The following is a 6,000-nucleotide window of genomic DNA, read 5'->3' as shown; positions in this document are numbered from 1 at the left end:
ACACCGCAGCAGTGAAATAGTTAGCTTCACTCGTTTGCACATGTGTTCATGTATTTTCGAAACAATGTTGATTTTCTCTTTCATCAGGTGTGAATGCAAAGCTGGCATTGATCTGGTCTTGTGGCCTACTAATTAGTGCTAGTTAAGATACAAAGCCTTTCCTAAATTCAATCATTAGACACCAATCTTGGTATGTTTTCAGAAGTGTGTTCAAAGAGTTCTGGCATTCCTTGGTTTAGTGAGTCTTGGCTCAGTGGTTATTAGGCTGTGTTCCTTAGATTACACAGGTGGTCTGTTGGAATCCCAACACCACTCTATGTAATGTCATAATGGAAAACATGTTCTTATTCTAATCGATGTAGACACACAGAGAGGTGAAGTCAGATGGAGATGTCTAGTGATTTCTGTCTTTCTATATAATTTTTCAGGTGCGGTCCCGTCCCCATTTGTGGGACTTGACTGTGCGTGGCTACCACGACCGCGTCCTGCGTCGCGAGACGTGGGAGACGATAGCGGCTGTGGTAGTCCCACAGTGGGGCGATGTGACGGACAGCGAGCAGCTGCGGATGGGTATGTCGTGTTGTCAAATAATGTATGACATAAAATTGTGAGAACAATGTCCGATATTTCTACCAAGACCTCGAAATATCTATCAATGATTAAAATCTATCTATTTCTAATAAATCTTTGCTTTTGTCAGTCCGAGCAGTGGAGACACGCTGGTCTAGTGTCAGGGACCAGTACCAACGGGCGATACGCACGGAGGAGAGGGGTGGGGAGCCGATCTCCATGCGCTATGCGCCTTTGTTGGATTTTATCCCGAGCCGCAGTCAACGGCAGTAAGTATATTTTTCTTATTCCATAATGTATATAGTATCATATAGTGTACAATATGTAATACATGAGATAAAATGTTATATGGGAGTAAGGAATTTTAATTCTGCCTTTGGTTGTTCAGCAGAACCTGGTCCATACTCACTAGCAGATAATCTCATCCGATTTCACCAATCTGCCTCTTTATGTATATGTTTTATAGGAATGTGCAGACAATTATCTTTAATGTATCCCGATAATTTGACTACATACACTATTGCCATTCTTTATAAGGCCCTAGTTGTGTCATGTTTGTTAGCCTTCATGCTGGTGTATGTGACTGTCCAGAGAGGGTTAATGTATCCTGACCAATCACAATAGTCCCCTTTGCTCACACTCAAACAAATGCTTACACACCACTCTGACTCGTGCTTCAACATCCTGTCATTTCTCTAAAATATGTTAGTTTCTGTCATGGCGCTAGAACAACATCTCGTGATTTTTGCAGATCACGGTCACTCCCTCAGTTGTTTAGCGTGTGCTGTAGGTGGCAGAGCCAGTAAGCATGGTGAATGAAATGGCTGTTTCTATGCAGCGGATAATGTTTTATATTTAGTGTCCTACAGTACTAAGCAGTCCGAGAGCTGTTCTCCGGCCCACACTATTCACTTCCTTTATACTCAATGCTGGGCGGCCTGCTGCTCTGTCACTGTCTCAGTGTGGCCTGCGGGGATCTATGACAGGTACACAGGCCTCTTACTGGCCGCTTGTGTATCTGGTCACATGACTAACTCAGGCTCCTCTCCCTGCTGGGCCACATTAAAAAACACTTGTTGTTGTGTTGTCACCAGAATGGTTCCATGCCCACAACATGCCCTGAAGATGAGAGCATTGTTTCCACACTCAGAACGGGGAACATTTTTGGCTAATGTTTTTTTGTTTAAGTTTATTAGAAAACACTAATGTGAATGAGTTAATATAAATAGTTGTATGTCCTAACATAGGATGCGCATAGTACTACATAATGTCTTCGTGTTACCAAAACACACATTTCGACATACTGTATGTTATCAAAACTTAAACATTCGATATATGAAGTACCTTTATGAATGTGTCCATATTAGCTAACCTTTCTGTCTCTCCACAGAACCAGTGGCAATTTCGCAGACCCACCGGGAGGACAGGATGCTGCTGGTTCTGATGTTGCAGCATCACAGCAGGAGGGGGATAGTGCCACGCCACCGCCATCACAGGAGCCTGGCAGTCCTACTCTTTCTGAGGGCACGGAGCCGATGCCAGGACCTTCTGGCTCGACTTCCATGCACGAAGAGGAGGAGGCTGCAGCACCATCAACATCTGGTGCAGGTCCTAGTGGTGTGCCCCTGGCAGCTCGGCCACGTCAGCCACTCACGAGGCCCACTACTACCACCACCAGGAGGCGTCGGGAGCAAGAAGAAGCTCATTCAGCACTGAGTGAGTTGGATCAATCTGTCGTCAACTTTGTCAGGCGGTTTGATGGAGGAGATGATCAGAATGATTTCTTCTGCTACTATCTGGGAGTCCGTTTACGGAATCTCCCTACTAATCTGGCACGTAGTGCGCGGATGGTTACAGAAGTGCTGCTGTCGTGTCACGAGCAGATTGACCCCGATACTTTCCCCGACCCTTGCTATGTGGGCGTCCTCCTACAATCTGTGTATGGGTTACACTCACGGAGGCCACATATCCCGCCGGAGGGCTTTCTTTTCCCCGAGACCACTGCGCCCCCACCTGTGCCCCCACCTCTCTCCCCCCTTGTCCCCCCAGCATTGTCCCCAGAGCCACCTGGTGCCATGCCCCCTCCATCTGAGGGTACTAGGGCCGTTCCTAGGCGCCAGCCACGGCGTGGACGGCGCTCTCGGACATCTCGTTACCCACGACGTTTATGATTTCTACTATGTGATGTATGAGGCAATACATCATAATATTATTATATTTTTTTGGTTTAATTTTTCTTTTTTTATTTTTTTTTTTTTTTTTTTTTTTTTTTTTTTTTTTGGTTTATGGCAAGTGGTCTCCTTTTTCAGGCCCAGAGAGGTCATTTTGTGTTAGGGTAGAGTAGGGTCCATGTCCCTGAGGACACCTTACCGGGGTGACATGGTACACTCTGTTTGAAAAAACAGTTTGCTAAGATCCTCATTTAAAAGAATCTATAGAAAAAAGTAAAATCATAATGTCTTTCCTTTAGCTATCTCCAGGGCGAATGGTTCTTGTGTGTAGGGGCCCTTGTTAGCAGAACCAATATGTCACTACATTTAAACGTCAATAAGGAAAAAAAAGGACTGTCATACAAATAGATGAGTTCCTAAATGCAAGTGTCTGATGTGTCCGGTTTTTACATCCATTACTGACTTTTGTTGCCTATGTTTGACTCAGCATCTTGCACAGAAGGTTGATTTGTGAAATGTATCCTTTTTGTTAACCTTTATACACAATAATGGGTTTAATGTGATATTTCATACAGAACATGCAGAGTTTGGTGTAAAATTATTTTAGATATAATATTTAATTCAACATTATAAGTATTTTAATGATCAACAATAAAATCCAAACTACATTTGGCCTGGAGAAAACAATGCTACATTGTGTGTGTGTGTAAGTCGAATAGTTGACATTCTTCCACACACATCTGCGTTGTTCTCTCTCGATTGGGAGGTGTAATGTACTGATTTGGCTCAAGGTTACTAAAGTACCGCGCGCTTACACAATGTACTGTATCCTAGAATAAAATCCACATTTTCACACATGGAGAGGCCTAAAGCCTTGCCAAGGATACATCAAGGATCTATTCACATGTTTTCAGTTGAAAAAGCTAAAAATTAACCATTATTATGTTTGTATTGGTTTGGCCTTTGCACATAGTGCAGTTAATGGATGTGTTGACGATATATATGTAACATTTCCCACAAGTCTCAGGCTTTTATTAACATGTTGTGTCACTACGCTAATCATTGACTCAGTGTGTGCTGGATGAATATCTGATAGTCTGCTCCTAGACTGGCCCACGAGATCGGCCTTTGGGAGCCTGCAGCAGAATGCAATGATCTGTCTGCAGTAAGCTGCAGCTTCATGCGCCCTTCCCCCTCTGTCCTAATCTAACTTTGACTTTACTATTGTGACATCATATTGCTTGGCAAGTCTGAGAATGTTTTTGAATAAAATTCCTTGTGTATTTATATAATCTCTCATTTTTTCACCTCTCCCAGAAAAAGCTTAGCTGGTTGTGCACTTTGTTTCGCGTAATGATTTGCATTAATGCGACATGCCTATTTTAGCCATGTATACAGATGGCAACACTTTATCAGTCTGAATACAAAGCCTCTATTTCATATGGTAATTCAAAATTTCGTAACCCTGTCAGTAACCAAAGTGAAAACTAACGTTGATTTCTAGTCAACAGTGGCCTTTTCCGCCAAGGGCTGGTTATTTGCATATGTAAATGAGTGTGTTCGCTCACATATGGAGATAGTGGCTGGGCTGATCCACCGGTTCGGTAGCTCCAATATAGAATGGATCACAGAAATCGTGGGGCCCAAGCGGCAAGCAGGTACGACATGGTGCAAACAAAGGGGTGTAAGGAATGAATCTAGGAATAACAAACGTGTTGTTCTGTGGTCATTTCATGGCTGAGCACCAGTTTTCTCCTTCTGGAGATTACACCTTAGTTTGCAGTTAACTGACGACCAGTGAGTGCCTGGCCTGAGGGCTGGGTATGAGGTATCGTTGGTACAGGTGTGCTCTCGGCCTTGTCAGAGAGTGGACATGTGTCCTGGACCTTTGCAGGTGCCTTTTGGGCCGGAAGGGAAAGGAATGTTGTGTTTGTGGTCCATTTCTTGGAGAAGTGGCCAAATGTTATATAGCATTGTTAGTGCATGTATCTGAGTGCCACCCTGCACTGTGGCTAGTTGCACCTGTGTGATGAGAGCAGGATTGCCATTTGGCCTTGACATAGGATGATAGAAGAAAGGAATTATTTATTTGAAGCTTAGCCATGAGAGAAATATTGTTTGCCACACATTTCTCACGGTCTTATTTTGTAATTGTCCTTGTATATTTTTAAATATAACTCAAAATACAGGGATGAATGTAACAACTGTTTGTGTCCAGGCTTCACCTAGGCCGTGTCCGTGACTGGATGGAGATAACAAATGTATCATTTTGAGTTCCTATGGGTAGAAGCCAAGGTTATTTAGGATGTGTCTGCATTGTAAGAATCTGCACTTTGAAAAACCGTCGCTGGAAGAAGAAGTGATTTGGACAACAAAGCCGGAGTGATTCATGGAGCCCGAGATGTATCCTGATCGGTCTGTTATAGCCGTCGGCCAGCTGATCAGTGAAGTAAGTATTTTCTGGAGCTGTTGGGAGTGCTTTATACATAGATAAGATCATCGATAGAAAGATTTCGATCGTCCTTTGGACTCGGAGAAGATAGTTGTGTGGCCGTGACTTAATGTATGACTGTCATTTGTTGTGTGAGTCACATTTACATACATGTAATTTACAAGTCTTGTCTTTTATATCGCTTTTTGTGATGTCCAAAAGTCACATCTGTAATTGCATCCTGTTTAAGTGGTAAATAATTTAGTGAAAACAAATCGATTATGTAATGATCAATAGATGCTAGATAATATTTATTTTATGTGTACGATTGTCTATAGTCATTTAGTGGCACGATACATCGCTCCGAGTAGTTTATGTAAGTACGATTGTGTGTAATTCCTATGTGTTTGCCATCAGGGGGCGCTTGAAATCCAGCAATGACTGCATGAGTCTTTTCAGATGTGTGTGTCTCCTCCAAATCTGTGAATGTGTTAGCTCTTTCGGACCATGTAACGCACATCGTATTTTAGGCGAGATTTGTAAGTAATGGCTGGTCGAGGAATTGTCCTTGTAATAGCACATGTTGTTGGGCAAACAGGGCGTGACTTAGGATTGCTCTTAGCGAGATGGCCGTGCAGCGAACTCTCTCCCTCCTCCCTCCTCCCTCCTCCCTCCTCCCTCCTCCCTCCTCCCTCCTCCCTCCTCCCTCCATGATGGTTGTTGGCGGCACATACATAGTAGAAATCCTACCATATAATGTGCTGATAGTGTCATCATAAGGAGGTCGCTTAAATAGTACGCAAATCACGCACAAGATCCGGCGCAGGC

At 43.4% G+C, this 6,000-nt stretch overlaps 1 long non-coding RNA gene across 1 annotated transcript; it reads left to right on the top strand.

Annotated features, from left to right (window-relative positions):
- Window positions 1-481: 481 nt before the first annotated feature.
- Window positions 482-2,098, top strand: LOC138771194 (uncharacterized). The gene is made up of 3 exons (XR_011359560.1): window positions 482-570; window positions 701-839; window positions 1,961-2,098. It is a non-coding gene; the product is annotated as an uncharacterized lncRNA (long non-coding RNA).
- The last annotated feature ends 3,902 nt before the right edge of the window (window positions 2,099-6,000 follow it).

Source organism: Dendropsophus ebraccatus, chromosome 13 (genome assembly GCF_027789765.1).
Source record: "Dendropsophus ebraccatus isolate aDenEbr1 chromosome 13, aDenEbr1.pat, whole genome shotgun sequence".
NCBI classification, from domain to species: Eukaryota; Metazoa; Chordata; class Amphibia; order Anura; family Hylidae; genus Dendropsophus; species Dendropsophus ebraccatus.
The sequence above is the reverse complement of the archived record's forward strand: the minus strand, read 5'-3'. Positions and strand labels throughout refer to the sequence as shown.